We start from the raw sequence: 15,409 nt of genomic DNA on the forward strand, positions 1-15,409 counted from the left end.
GTATCTTAATTGAACAGCAAATTTCTTCTCTACTACTCTCATAAATTCCATCGGGTTAAATTCTTTCCCAGAAAACTTACGTATATCATGATCTCTAGTGATTAAACCATTATTTACAATTATCTCACGTACATTCTTACTATCACGCACTTCTTGCTGGAGTACTCTCTGGCAACTCAGAAATTTTTCTTCCGCTGTTTCCTCAGACTTTTCTTGAATTTTTCTTAATTCTTCCAACTTTTTTTCCGATTCTCTCACCTTCTGTGATAATGATTTTTGTTCACTCTCTAGATCACCTACTTCTCCAAGTTTTCTTTCCACATGTTCTACCCTACTAATACATTTCCTAGTTTCTTGCCCCACTGTATTGGTTATCTTTTCAAACCTTTCTTCTACTAACTCATTGATTTCTCCTTTATTAGACTCGATCTTGGCGTCTAATTCATCAATCTGTTTGATGCATGTCTCACTAATTTGCTCTATTTCCGTATGGAGATTGCTCCGACCCAATTCCATCTCAGCTCTGATGTCACTACACTCCCTATTTACCTTACTTTCTAAATTATTAATTTGCTTACTTATTTCTAACACCTTATGATCTATCTTATTACTAACATCATCAATCTTCTTATTAATACTATTTATGACATTACTCTGAGCTTCAATTTTCCCACTCATAATATTATTCTGAGATTCAATTTTCTCACTAATGACCGCTTCAATTTTTTCACTCATCATATTATTCTGAGATTCAGTTTTCTCACTAATGACCGTTTCAATTTTCTCACTCATAATATTATTCTGAGATTCAATTTTCTCACTAATGACCGTTTCAATTTTCTCACTCATAATATTATTCTGAGATTCAATTTTCTCACTAATGGCATTATTCTGCTCAGTCATTTTGGACATCAGCAAATTAAATAAACCCAGGTCAATCACCCCTTTACTTTGATCTTGCGTGACAGCGTTTCCCTCACTTTCTACTATTTTCTGACTTTCAGCAGGTCCCAACTTAGTCACCAACTTCCTATTTATGTTACCACCTTGGATTTCCTTGGACACAATAACCTCAGCCTCATCACCTGACTGCATATTGCTATCCTTGTCCATCTTCGGTTTCCTACTAATTTTTCGCGATCTCAAAGCTATTTCCCCTTGCACTTCCTTTGACATTACCCCTTAAATACAAACTTCAACAAAATGACCTTCCTAACATTACTCGGTGAATTTAACATGTGCGTACTCATTAAAAGAACTGATCCATGTATATTGCCATTCAGAAACACTTTTTCTGAACCTTTCGAGTCCCACGTTGCTGGCGACACGTTGTTGCTACTCCAACCACTACTCTTATACCTTCATATCTTCCACACAATATAAATAACATTTGTTTGAGCGCCAGTTGCTTTTTTAAGAAAAACAACAAAATTCGGTAGAGCATACCTCTTACATCAATTATCTCAAGGCGTGAGGTGATAAACTCAAATATCTGGCAATATACAGGGATATGGATCAGGACAATATTAAATTACTGTTGCATTTCCACAATTACGTATTGTACATGGAGCTGGAATCACTTTTTTTCTAGGGGCTTTACGTCGCACCGACACAGATAGGTCTTACGGCGACGATGGGATAGGAAAGACCTAGGAGTTGGAAGTAATCGGCCGTGGCCTTAATTAAGGTACAGCCCCAGCATTTGCCTGGTGTGAAAATGGGAAACCACGGAAAACCATTTTCAGGCCTGCCTATAGTGGGATTCGAACCTACTATCTCCCGGATGCAAGCTCACAGCCGCGCGCCTCTACGCGCACGACCAACTCGTCCGGTGCTGGAATCACTTATTATAATTAAAATAAAACTGAGTCTATGACTATAATTTACGTCACAATGAACAATCATTGAAGTCTTTTAATTATACAAAAAATATATATATAGCGAGATTTGCGGTACTAATAAAAGGAAAATTTAATCTAAACAAAAAAAGCTATTGGCATGAACTTGAAGTGAGATGTGATATCGCCGCTGATTACATTCTTCTTCATGTTATGAATGCATAACCTGTCTGATGCTTTAATTACCTGATGTCTGCATACACCGCTGTTGAACTTGAAATTCTTGGGAAAACCTATGAGCTGAAGTCGGGAGCCGTCTGCTGTTATCTTCTTATATAACAAGGAGTTGGCCTACATACCATGTACGCGTGTAGGGAGCTCCAATGTAATTACGTCCACTCAATATATTATAAGAAATTGGAAAATATTATTGAAACATCTTGTGAAGTCCAGCCTCACAAGAAGATGATGTTTCTTTATCAGCATAGTACCCGTCTCTGCTCTGATACAACCACCACTTGTAGACTTCCTCGATTATTACTTCTTCAAACACAACTCTTAGCTCTGACCATCACTCGAAGACCACTTCTTCCATTTGATACATCTGACTGATACATATTATCTGATAGATATGATCTGAATACCTCTCACCACCGTTGCATCGACTTTCATCACCTCGCGATGACCACTCATCTCCCTACTCTCTGTTCATCCCTTCCACTTCAACATACAGTAGCTGGATAATACTGACACTTGGTCGCAGTCACGTGCCCACGCACTGATGTCATCAGTCAAGTGTTGTCTAAGCGTGCCCAAGCGGATTGCAGATGACTAAGTTTCATGCGTCACCGGGAAATCTACTTGCACATAACATTCTCAGATAAACATAGCCTCGTTTGCAATTGCCAGCTCATCTAGCCAGAGCTACAAGCCACAGCCTGACTATATGAAACCAACGAATCTCACTTACTACAATACAGAATAATTACAAACAAATTTCACTTAACCTATGATTAAATACAATAATATACGCGATGCCTAATTATTACAGTCTAAATGATGAGAAACAGAATATAAAATCTAATGAATCGGGTTAATAATGATAATAATAATAATAATAAATACTGAATGGAATCTGTAACCCTGTTGTACGGTTACAACCTGAATACGTAGCAATTGTTGTCGACAGGGCAGTTTCTTATGATGCATTATGCCGCACGTTTTTGTATATGAGAAATACGATGGTGTACTATGAAGCTTAACTGGGACGTTCCACAGATGAATTGGTCTCGAGATTTTCGCGAGAGTCTCGAGATCTGGGACATCAGTCTCGAGAGTCTCGAGCGAAAGCGTCAACTAGTGATAGGCAGTCTGAGACGAGGTCTCGAGATTTCCCGAGACTAGCCCAGACACTTTCTCGCGAGAAATTTCGAGATCTCGAAAGCGTTGTCTCCGCATTGTGTGGCGAGCAACGTGTCGTAGGCCTACAGGTAACGTGAGCTTAATGTTGTTTGTGCCGAGTATGCGAATAGCCAACCACGGGCCTTCTCCATGCCGTCAATAGGCCTACGTGTGAAAAAGCAGCGAGGGCGTTCATTTGTTTCACTTCTGCAGAGGTTTATTTCGACGCAGTATAACATAATTATAAAGGATAAACATTCTGGCATTGTTAGCAGCAGTGAGTACACGAATGAGCAGGCTAAGTGCAGAAATTGACGGTTACTGAATACTAGAGACGTGCATTATTCGAACTCGAGACGGGACAAGATGCGCCTTGCTGCATATGCAACCACCGTTACTCATGAGTGGAACGTGTAATCTAAAATGCCTGAGTTTACTCCAGTTTTTCCGACAAGTAGGTGTACATCGTTATGAGATCCCACATTCAGTATCATATGACCACTGTTTGTGTTTACCGATATTTTGGCGACGAAGGAAATAATTCCTTACTATGTCAGAGTATTCGCGTCATAATTAGGTACTTCGGTATATGACGGTGCAATGCGTAATTGTGTCTAATTGTACGCGACAAGACGATGTCCGAAATGTAGCGTAAGTCATGGATACGTTATTTTGAAGAGATGCCACATAGCACAGCCAGCTGTGTTATTTATTCAAAAGGAGTAAAATACGTCAGCAGAAATACTTCTGGGGTGATCTGGCACTTAAGAAAACAGTAGCGGCGATATGGCGATATGCAGTTGTCTCCCTCCCCCCCTTGTGGAGAAAACATTGCATTTGTATTACATCTTAACTGGCTGAAACTGGTAATTATTATTTTTAAGCAATTTATCCAAGACCTGTTGTCTTTTCAGCTCTTACTCTATTTTCATAAATTATAACAAATGTTCTGGCGGAAATACGCACAAAATATCGTTTGTCGCGGCTAACCGATTTGTATAGTGCCACAAGTTCAAGTGCATTTGTATGTGCCGTGAGGAAGGGTAGCAGGTTTTTATTTGCCAAAGTTATGGAAAATGATGTATGATTCAGCCACTTGCCGTGCGCATTGGTCAGTCTGACAGTCTCTTTCGTGTCTGTTGGTTTCTTAGTACGAAGTCAATTAATAAATTATTTTAATTCTAATTTCTGTTAAATAGTAATGCATGTGTAATTGTTCCCTTGATGAAGTTTTACTGTATAGTATTGAATCAAAATCTCGAAAAGAAAAACACACAACTCTTATTACCACCCTTAAGTTCGTAAACTGTTACCCCTCGGTCGAAATTCACTCAGAGAGCTTAAAAAAGCATTTTGTAGATTTTTTCACTTTCACGTACACCCCGCCCCCCCCCCCCCCCGTCGCATTACCCCACAATCCTGAGTACTTTCTGTTATCTGTGCAGTTTTTTGCCCCCTCACTTCTAATTCCCAATCGCCACTACTGCTTAAAACGCATATTATCTACGAAGGGGAATCGTCATAGGAAAGAGGCGACTAAAAGTGGATCTTAACTTGGGAGCGGGGGTTGGCGACCACGGAGCCCTCAGCTGAGTCATGACATTGCTTTCACTTATTAGTGCCAGGCTCCTCACTTTCATCTATCCTATCCGACCTCTCTCAGTCAACTCTTGTTCTTTTCCGACCCCGACGGTATTACAGCACTCGAGGCCTCGGGCGTTTTTCATTTTCACGTCCTTCGTGGCCCTTGCCTTCCTTTGGCCGACACCATTTTTCGAAGTGTCGGATCCCTTCCGTTCTTTCCCTCTGATTAGTGCTGTATAGAGGATGGTTTAATAGTTGTACTTCTTCTTAAAAATAATCACCACCACCACCACCAATTGTCACAGAACACCTCCGGCGTGATCTGCGCCACAAAAAGCTACCCTGCACACAACTACGAGGTACCCAGGCAAGTGTACGTCCTATCTACAGTTATTAACAAATTATAATTTAAGGGTTATTCGGCTAAGATGTCCACCTGAAATAACTCTTGAACCGTTTAATATACTGATATTCTATTTTCACTTTCGTTATTGGCATTAAGGGGCTCATAGTTCAACATGCAGTACTTGTCCAGGCTTTTGACAAAATTTATCGGCACACGCGTTTCCAAATGAGAGCTGCTGATGATATACTCTCAAGCTTACGTTCATAGTCACTAGGACGTCGCACAGCTGAATCGGTCTCGAGAGCGTTGCCCATTATTCCTGTCGAAAGAATTGAAGCATATCAGCCATTTTAGAATACACGTTCCACTTATGTGTAATAGTGGTTGCATATGCAGCCATGCACATCATGCCCCGTCTCAAGTTCGAATAACGTGCGCCTCTAGTATCCGGATAGGTGTACATCCTATCTGCAGTTATTCACAAATTATACAGGATTATTCAGCTAAGATATCCATCTAAAGTCGTGAACAGTTTAAGATATTGACATTCTGTTTTCACTTTCGTTAATACTATTAAGGGGCTCATAGTTCAACATGTAGTGAACCCGAGTGACTTAGGCCCATAGTCAGTCATGATTTGATCGGTAAAATAATATATGGTACATTTATTGAAATACAGAAGTGTAGTTGAAAATATTTCGTTTATGTAATGTCGAAATCAGAGCGAAGGAAGGACGACAGACTGGAGCCTGACGGATTAGCTCGACACGACAACTTTTAGCTACTTCACAGCAGGGAATATCATTAGTTGGCGAACAAGGAAATACAGAGTCCACAAATAAGTCTTGGTCAGAAAGAGGAAGGGGGAGAGTCATACAAAGGAAACTCACCACATGAGTAATACCTTGGGATATTTTTGGCAGGACGGAAATTCCGGGAGCACGTGGAAAATTACAGCGGCTGCGTGTACGTTCGCTGGCCTAAGTTCGAGCAGGTGGAGAGTTAAATCACGTGACCGCTTGCCGGCCAATCGTAAAAATTTAATGGAAGGCTCAGGGATACCATCTTAAGGAATGATGGATGAGATATTTTCGTAACTACAAAAGTATTCAGTAATAAATTATTGTGAGTACACGGATGGATGTAATGAATTTATTAGATGTCACGCATGGAAAAATAATCAATAATTATTGGCAAATTAAATAAATTGAAGGCTGGATTTCTTGGAAACCAGACAGCTTGAATGTCATTGGCTGAAAGAAGACCACGTTGTAAGGGACGCTTACGAAGGCGCGAAATGTGAGGAGCTAAATCCACCCGTATCTCCTAAATCTGTGATCACCAGGAGTTCATATTTAATCCAGCAGATATGCTAGCGGAGTGGATTAATTTGATGTAAATTTTAACTTCCAATTCGGAGTGCAAGTACCGATATTAAAAATCCACCCCCTCCCTCAGGGGTATGACGTCAATGAATCCGCGGGAAAAGATGTTCATCCATATATACGGGGCAAGGGATCCTCGCCAGCACACTTGAAGTGAATCTCGGGAGCTGAATTGACGGTCGCGGTACACTTGAAGTGAATCTCGGGAGCTGAATTGACGGTCGCGGTACACTTGAAGTGAATCTCGGGAGCTGAATTGACGGTCGCGGTACACTTGAATTAAATATCGGGAGCTGAACTGTTGGTCGCCGCTAACTTAGAATTCTACGGACGTACAGTCATTTAGTGGCGCGAGCATCCGCCAGTGTTCGTAAAATGTGATCGCGCTCAAGCAACATGAACTAGAAATAGTTAACGTAGGACAGTGTTTGTCATTTATAAATATCAGTGATGTAAAGTAATTGCACTGCAAGGGAGTAGTATAAATTATATCAAATAAGTACGTACATAATAGACTGTGTGACGAACAGTACTTTAAGGAAGTAGTCGCCTGTACTTTGCTATATCGAACCGATGTCATGAACACGTCAAGAGTGCCGTACGAAACAAGCGTATCGCGACGGGCGTAAAAGTTGACACCCCGTCGTACGTGTCCAGGTCCATTGTGCGGTAGTTGGACGAAGATTAAATAGTGTAAATATTAAATTCATGGGTCTAGGATAGTAATTTGTTGTATCCAAGTTAAAGTATTCAGTGTTAACGTTGTAAATGGTGAAGGTTTGTGGTAATCAAGATATCAGTGTAAAATGGTAATGTGCCAGGAAATCTTTTGTGGAATTACGCCATCAAGAATGGAGGAGTAAAACGCAGAGAGGGGCCGGAGGAGCCTCTCATCTGCAAAGCTGTAATGGAATACCGATAACTAAGATGAGTACTAAACTGTAAATAATATTTGGGAAATGTTATCGTGATGGGAAAAATGGGAATAATTTGATTATACTTGGTTACCTTCTGTAACAAGATGGGTCGCTTAACGACCCCATCCTAAATTTGTAGCACGGACAGTAGTAAATAATAATAATAATGTTAATAATCGGGTCTTTTATGTATTCAGTTTGTTGGAGATGTAAATTTGTATATATAGTGTAGTACGTTAAGTCATGCATGCATTCATATTTCTTTGTAGTCAATAATTTTCTTTACGTTTGATTTGGTTATGATAGTTAAATAAGACCCGATATGTGTTTTCTGTTTTGTCATTTTAACGAGCTATGTAATGAAATGGAAGGAAAATCCAGCTTCGCCATACCAATTGTGTTTTGTTGTAATTAATATGGTCATATTTTCAAAGTGAAGTTGTTAAATTTGTGAGATGCGATTATAATAATAATTTCCAAGTAAATCATATCTGGAGTGTTTAGTGCCAGAATAAATCGAGTTTGTGAAAGGGGTTATGCGTTAAACATATTAAGAGTGGACTTCCGTGTAACAGGCGAAAATTATTATTTTCTTATTAATAATAATAATAATAAATAAATAATATAACTATTTTTTTGAAGAAGATATTTTTTAAATATAATTTGGATATAATAATAATTCATGTGATATTGGAATATTTAGTGAGCAGTGCGTAATAATAAATTTATGTGATCAGGTGTTGAGTTTATTGGGAATCATTTAATGACGGGAGGTCGTTTTTAATTCGGAATTAAAGTGCGTGGTAATTTAATTTGATCAATTAATAATATTGAAATGTAGATCGGTGCTAATAATCCGTACATGTTATGAACGTGTGGTTTAAACTACGGTCCAATATTTTTTTACGTATAAACGTCGTGTCTTAAAGTTGCGATTCATTAGCCGGAACACGTAGGACTAATATTACGAAACCATGATTGTCAAATTTTGGTAAATATAATTTCAAGATGTTACGATTATTTGTGGAGAATGAACTAAGGCGTAGATCAAAATGAGATAGAAAATGTGAAAGAATCTGCAGTCAGATAATAAAGGTCGTACGATGTCAGAAATGAATAAATAAGTCAGTTGATAATTCTGTGAGGAATAAATATGGAGATAGAAAGGAAAATAAATTCCGTACGAGAGATACTTAGGATATTGAAATGAGTGTAAAATGTACGGGCAGTGTCACAGAGAAATACTGAGTTACATAGCGGGTAGAATTCGGACCCGTGACAGCATGTACGAAATAAATAGACTGCACAACTATTCGTCGAGATACAACGGATCTAAGGATAATGAGAGTTCAGAGTCCACATAAATGATCGTATGTTGTAATCATTGTAATGACGAGCGATGACAATCATGATGTCATAATAATAATAATAATAATAATAATAATAATAATAATAATAATAATAATAATAATAATAAATATAGCAGATAAAGGATTGGACCACCTTAATTAAATGTTAAATGTTATTTGCTTTACGTCCCACTAACTACTTCTTAAGGTCTTCGGAGACGCCGAGGTGCCGGAATTTAGTCCCGCAGGAGTTCTTTTGCGTGCCAGTAAATCTACCGACACGGGGCTGTCGTATTTGAGCACCTTCAAATACCACCGGACTGAGCCAGGATCGAACCTGCCAAGTTGGGGTTAGAAGGCCAGCGCCTTAACCGTCTGAGCCACTCAGCCCGGCTTAATTAAATGAGCGTTGATAAAGATGTTAAACGGGAATCTGAATGATAATATGCAACCGATAATAATAATAATAATAATGTAAGGACGATGTTAAATCATCGCGGTCAGATTAATAATAATTGTCATAATAATAACAGTAATGATGTCGTTGGTTGATCAGTGAAATATTTGTAATTGCGACCGATATCTGTATATATTTTGGCGGAAGTGACCGGTCCATTAATAATAATAACCTCTTAAGTGGCGTGAATAATAATAATAATAATAATAAAATCTTGAGTCACCTATTCATTAATAATAATAACCACGAGAGGGATATACTAATAACAGTAATAACCATTTGTGTTTGCATCCCGCATAATAATGACGATATTAATCAAACGTGACAGTGCCAGGAACCGTTGATAATAATAATAATAACAATAATAATAATAATAATAATAATTTCAAGGATGATAATTTCATGAATATTGTGACGACGGTGGAGTTAATTATTTGGTGACAACATCCCTCTATTCGTATGTTTGAATAATGAGAATGATAATATTAGAGTCATTTGGTACCTCGTTTTTGTACGGTTTCCGCATGGGACGATGTTACAGTAATACTTGGCGTGTTTGTTTACTTCGCTCGCGATGCGAGGGGGGCCATTGCCACGGTATTTCCCAACCGCTTCTCGTTATCTCATCTGTGTCAGTAGTCTGTTGAGGCTACTTTGCAACATTTCAAATCACATGTAAATAAAATATAAATGCTGATTCAGTGGTATGGCATCAGCTGGATATCGTAAGATAGGAACTGTCCGTGGAATCCATTTTTCGTAATTCATGAGAAACATTACCCAGTCCGAGCACCAGTCTCGGAAAAATGTATATAGCCGGAGTACGTCATCTTAGTTAAATCGGGAAGCCGACCGTAACATGGGTTATGCTCGGGCTCCCGATAGAAGGAAGCTATATCTTTGAACAACGGTTCGATTCAAATGGAATCGATCCGTAAATTATACCTCCAAAATGTCATTTTATTTCAGAAGCAACCCAGCAAGATATTGATACTACTTGCGGTATGGCAAGTGATTTGTGAATGTAACATGTGTGGAAATTTAAATGTCGTTGCCAAATGTATCAAAGTTTCATACGTCAGATGGCGTAATAAACCGCCCCTTCTGGCAAATTATTTCAAAGGAAACCACTCTCATAATCTTTTTATTGTAGTTAGATGATGCCCTTTTTAAAGTTAACAGTCACTTCCTAGTCCTATCATGGAGTCCTTAAATTCAAGTTTACAATCGAGCCTTCCCCATTTTAATTTTAATTGCTCCGTTCATTCCCGTGTTCTATTATGCCGTTATATTTATATTTGATGACTTAAATAATGAACCGACACCCCTGAGATAAATGCTAGTCTGGGACTCGGGAGGTGGACGGGTGCAGTAGTACTTTTCCAGGCTTTTGACAAAATTTATCGGCTCACACGTTTCCATATGGAAACGTTATTTCACGCAACAACTGCTTATGGTATATTATAAAGTTTACACTAGTAGTTACTGGGACATGGCAGAGATCACAACACAGGAGAATCGGTCTTGAGATTCTCACGAGAGTATCGAGATCCGTGACGTCAGTCTCGAGAGTATCGAGCAAGAGTGTTGCCCATCACTAGTCCTCCCACTTAATATTCAAGATGAATCTCATTTTCTGTTGGTGGAAGCTCTCAAGTTTTTTGATATTACGGCGATAATGTCCAAGTTTCACAGCCATACAGCAGCGCGGAAATGACAACAGCTTTGTACACCATGAGTTTGGTATGCAGTTTTAGGTCTTTATTCATGAAGACTGTGTATTAACCGTCCGTATGCTGCATGAGCAGCCCCAATTCTTTAATCAACGTCTTGTTCATAGGTACACTGTTTAGACAAGATGCTTCCAAGATATGAAAAGTGATCAGCCAATTCCAGTGATGTGTCTAAGGTGGAAATACTGAACTCCGGAAGTGCTAATCCTGGGGCAGGTTGTGCAAGTAGCTTCGTTTTCTTCACATTAATGGCAAGACCAAAGCAGTCACATGCAGTTTTAAAGCAGTTGGCTGACTTTTGTAGTTCTACAGGTGTTAGAGCATGAGATGCGGTGCCATATGCATACTGCAGTTCTGTCACCCGCGTAACCAGAGTACATCTTTGTGAGCGAAGTCTTGCCAGATTGAAAAGGCCTCCATCAAAACGAAATTTAATATCCATGCCTAAGTTGTTTGCAGATGATTCATGCAGCATGGCAGCCATGTACAGTGCAAAGAGTGTAGGGGCAAGCACACAGCCTTGTTTCAATCCATGAGTGATTGGGAACGAATCTGATACTGAGTTACCATGAAGAGCTTGAACCAACTCCACATAACGTTCAGGACATCCAAAATGTCTCAATATTTTCCACATAGCAGATCTTGGTACTGAATCAAAGTTTTTTCCCAGATCATAGAAAACTAAATACAGAGGCTGTAGTTCTCTGCATTTTTCCTGGAGTTGTCTAGCACAGAAGGTCATATCTGTTATGCCTCTGGAGGTTCGGAAACCACACTGAGACTCAGGCAAAATCCTCTCTGAGATAACTCGGAGTCGGTCTAATAGAATTTTACCTGCAATTGACAAAAGCGATATACCACATTAGTTCCCACATACACTACGATCGCCTTTCTTGAAGATAGTGATGATGGTAGCATTCTTCAAGTCGTCAGGTACTTCTCAAGTTTCCCAAATCAAGAGGATGGGTGTGAAAAGTCTAGTCTTCAAGGGTATACCTCCATTTTCTATGTTCCAGAGGGATGTTATCAGGACCAGGTTCCTTTCTTGGTTTTAGTTGATTGAGTGCTTTGGTGAAGTCTCTGTATGTAGGTGGAACTGCCATCCATGGTTGTTGGTGCTGCTGAATAACATTACGAAGTAAGTCCTCAGCAACATTTGAGAGACGATTTAGGAGTGAAATATTCCTTCCAACGCTCTAAACTTTCTCCATTATCAGTAAAAATGATGGAGTTGTCAGCAGTCTTCAATGACCCAGATGAAGATCGAATTGGACCATATATCTACTTTATGCCAGCATAGAAGTTTTGCAAGTCACGGGCATCATATAGTCTTTGCACTTCTTCAGATTTTTGTTGCCACCAGTTATTCCTAATTTCCCTAATTTGTGCCTGACATTTTCCTTTAAGTTCCAAGAAATGTGATATCTTCACATTGGAAGACGGATCTCGAAGATAGGATAGGTGGCTCCCGTTTGGCATTGATCAGACATTTAATTTCTTCATTATTTTCATCAAACCAGTCCTGTCTTTTTTTCCTCAAAAACCCAATTGTTTCCTCAGCTGACTCAATGATGACCTTCTGAAGCGTGGCCCATTCCTGATTTGTATTATCACTGCTGACTGGATGACTAGCCACTTTGTTTGAGATTGCATTTCTGTAATCTGTAGCAATAAGATTCAATTTGAAATTATGAAGTATCGAATTTCTTTCTGAGCAGGTTGTGGATGGATCTTTTCGGTTTGCGACGGATTGAGATTCTCAACCGGCAAAAAAGGGGCTTATGATCTGTCCAGCAGTCATCTACGTTTCTTGCGGCCCTTGTAACAAGGACATTTTGATCACATTTCCTGGTGATGATACAATCAAGGATGTGCCAGTGGTTTGAGCGAGGATGCATCCAAGTGGTCTTGTAGCGATTAGACAGTCAGAACTGAGTATTAGTAATGAAGAGTTCATGTTCAGCACATAAACCAAGGAGCATTAGACCATTGGCATTACAGCTGCCAAGTCCATGTTTTCTCATCACATTGCCCCATAATTGGTTATTTTTATCAACTCTGGCGTTGAAATCGCCAAGTTGTAGGAGTTTGTCTCTTGGTGGTACTTTGGTGATGGTAGTGCTCAGCAGGCTGTAGAATGGGTCTTTAGCTTCTACATCAGCATCCAAAGTGAGAGCATATGCAGAGATGAGTGTCATGGATTTGGCTCCAGAGAGTGCGATTCGGAGAGTCATAATTCTTCCAATGACTGCGGTTGGAGTTAGCTGATGATCATTCACCGGCGTGGTCTTCACAGCGAATCCCACACCATGAATGTGGTGTTCTCCCTCACCTTTTCCCTTCCAGAAGATTGTGTCGCCTGAGCGAACTCTGTTAGTTTACCTTCGCTGGACAGTCTGATTTCACTTAAGGCAGCAATATCAATGTTTATTCGTCCAAGCTCATGGGTGACAAGCGCTGTTCTTCTATCAGGTCCGTTATTGCCTTTCAAATCAAGTAGGGTTCGAACATTCCAGGTTCCTATGATCAAAGTTTTGGTAAGCTTCGTTTTTCGACCGCAAAGAGGTGACCCGCTGGGTGCCGCCTCTCAGCCGGCTAAGAGTGAAACTACCTATATTTAGTCCACATTTTCTACGGCCTTCCCCATTCAGGGTGGGCAGCGGTAACCCTAAATAGGCCTGTCCAAACACAGATGCAGGGCCGAATTCCTAAGTAATCACGGGGTTTCAGAAAGACGACCATCACACATCTGCTGCCAATGTGTAGGTCCGAACTAGAGGCTTCCAGTTTACCCGAAAACCTGACTCCACCATCCTTATCCCATCGCCGTTGGACTTGAGTTGAAGGGAGTGACAGCAGGAAAAAGTGCCACAAGCGGGATTTTGTTTAAGGAGGATCGCAGCTTGCAAGGAAGTGACCCACACACTATGATTTCGGAACTATATACTTCGGCACAAATGAAATGCGACATGAAGGTTCTAGTACCACGACTGCAACGGACCGCCGCAGACTCGAAATACCATGACATGACCTCATCCGCCTCCACGACCGATGAGAACCACAAAAACGAGGTTCCTCCGTCCGTTTTGCCGTTGGGCCGGACATAGATGATTGGTTCCAGTGTCATTTCCTACACTGAGGGGACCATCGTCCCAGCCAAAGGAGCTCATCCGCCCGAAGCCGTTGGAACCTATGGGGGGTCGAGTTATTTACCGTCGCTCGACACTCGGCGTTAGCAGTTTTTACAGCTGGTTGCCAAGCCAGCTAACCCTCCTCCTTTCCCATTCCGGACTTGGGACCGGATAATACTAATACAGAATTAAACGAGGAAAATATTGATATAACTCATTTTGAAATATGACTGTTGGTTCATTTGTAATTAACGCCTAAGCTGTAGTGTCCATAATACAAAATCCAACAGTAGGTACAGAAATTGCAATTTTCTATATCAATTTGCACTATGATTCTACACAAATCAAATAGTGATCCAGAGACATGAAAGCTGTATTAGCGAAATTACCCCTGTGATTTCTCCGGAAGTACATGAGATACAACTAGGCCTATTTCAGTGCTCGCGTGTAATGTTCAAACTATAATAATAATAATAATAATAATAATACTAATAATAATAATAATAATAATAATAATAATAATAATGTGATTTTCTCTATGTCCCACTAACTACTTCTACGGTTTTCGGAGACGCCGAAATGCCGTGTTTTAGTCCCGCAGGAGTTCTTTTACGTGCCAGTAAATCTACCGAAACGAGGCTGACGTATTTGAGCACCTTCAAATATACAAGCAATGTTATAATTCCATTGGTGTTAAACGTGCATAGAAATATTAATGGTATCTCCACAAAGAAGTCAGAAAGTGGTCAAATTGTTTCTTTAGATCAAAAACAAAGCTGCTGAAAGGAATACATCGGTGTAATTGAAAATGCGTGAACTGTATTAACTTTCTAATGCACAACTCCAATAACGGGCCAGTAATAATTATTTTCAGCAAAAAGTGTTAAAAGTTAAAGTATGGTACTTCTGCTCAAAATGTTTATGTGAAAATGTTTGTGGAGATGTCACATAGCCATGAATTCACATGAAAGAAATAACAGAAATACACAAGTTAGTTTGTGGCGCCGGATCTCTAAGGCTCATGTGCATCCCTCTCGAAGGTACATCTGATATTCACTCAAGTAGGCTAATTCAGTCAGAAGCAGATAATAATTTGCTAGCAGTTTGACTTCGCACTAACTCAGGTAGGTTTCTGGCGACGAGGACAATGGTATGGGAATGGGTTAGGACTGGGGAGGGAAGCGGCTGTGACCTTAGTTTATGTACAGCCTAGTGTGAAAACTGGAAACCATGGAAAACCATATTCAGGGACGCCATGGTGGATTCGG

Source organism: Anabrus simplex, chromosome 1 (genome assembly GCF_040414725.1).
Source record: "Anabrus simplex isolate iqAnaSimp1 chromosome 1, ASM4041472v1, whole genome shotgun sequence".
Lineage (NCBI taxonomy): Eukaryota > Metazoa > Arthropoda > Insecta > Orthoptera > Tettigoniidae > Anabrus > Anabrus simplex.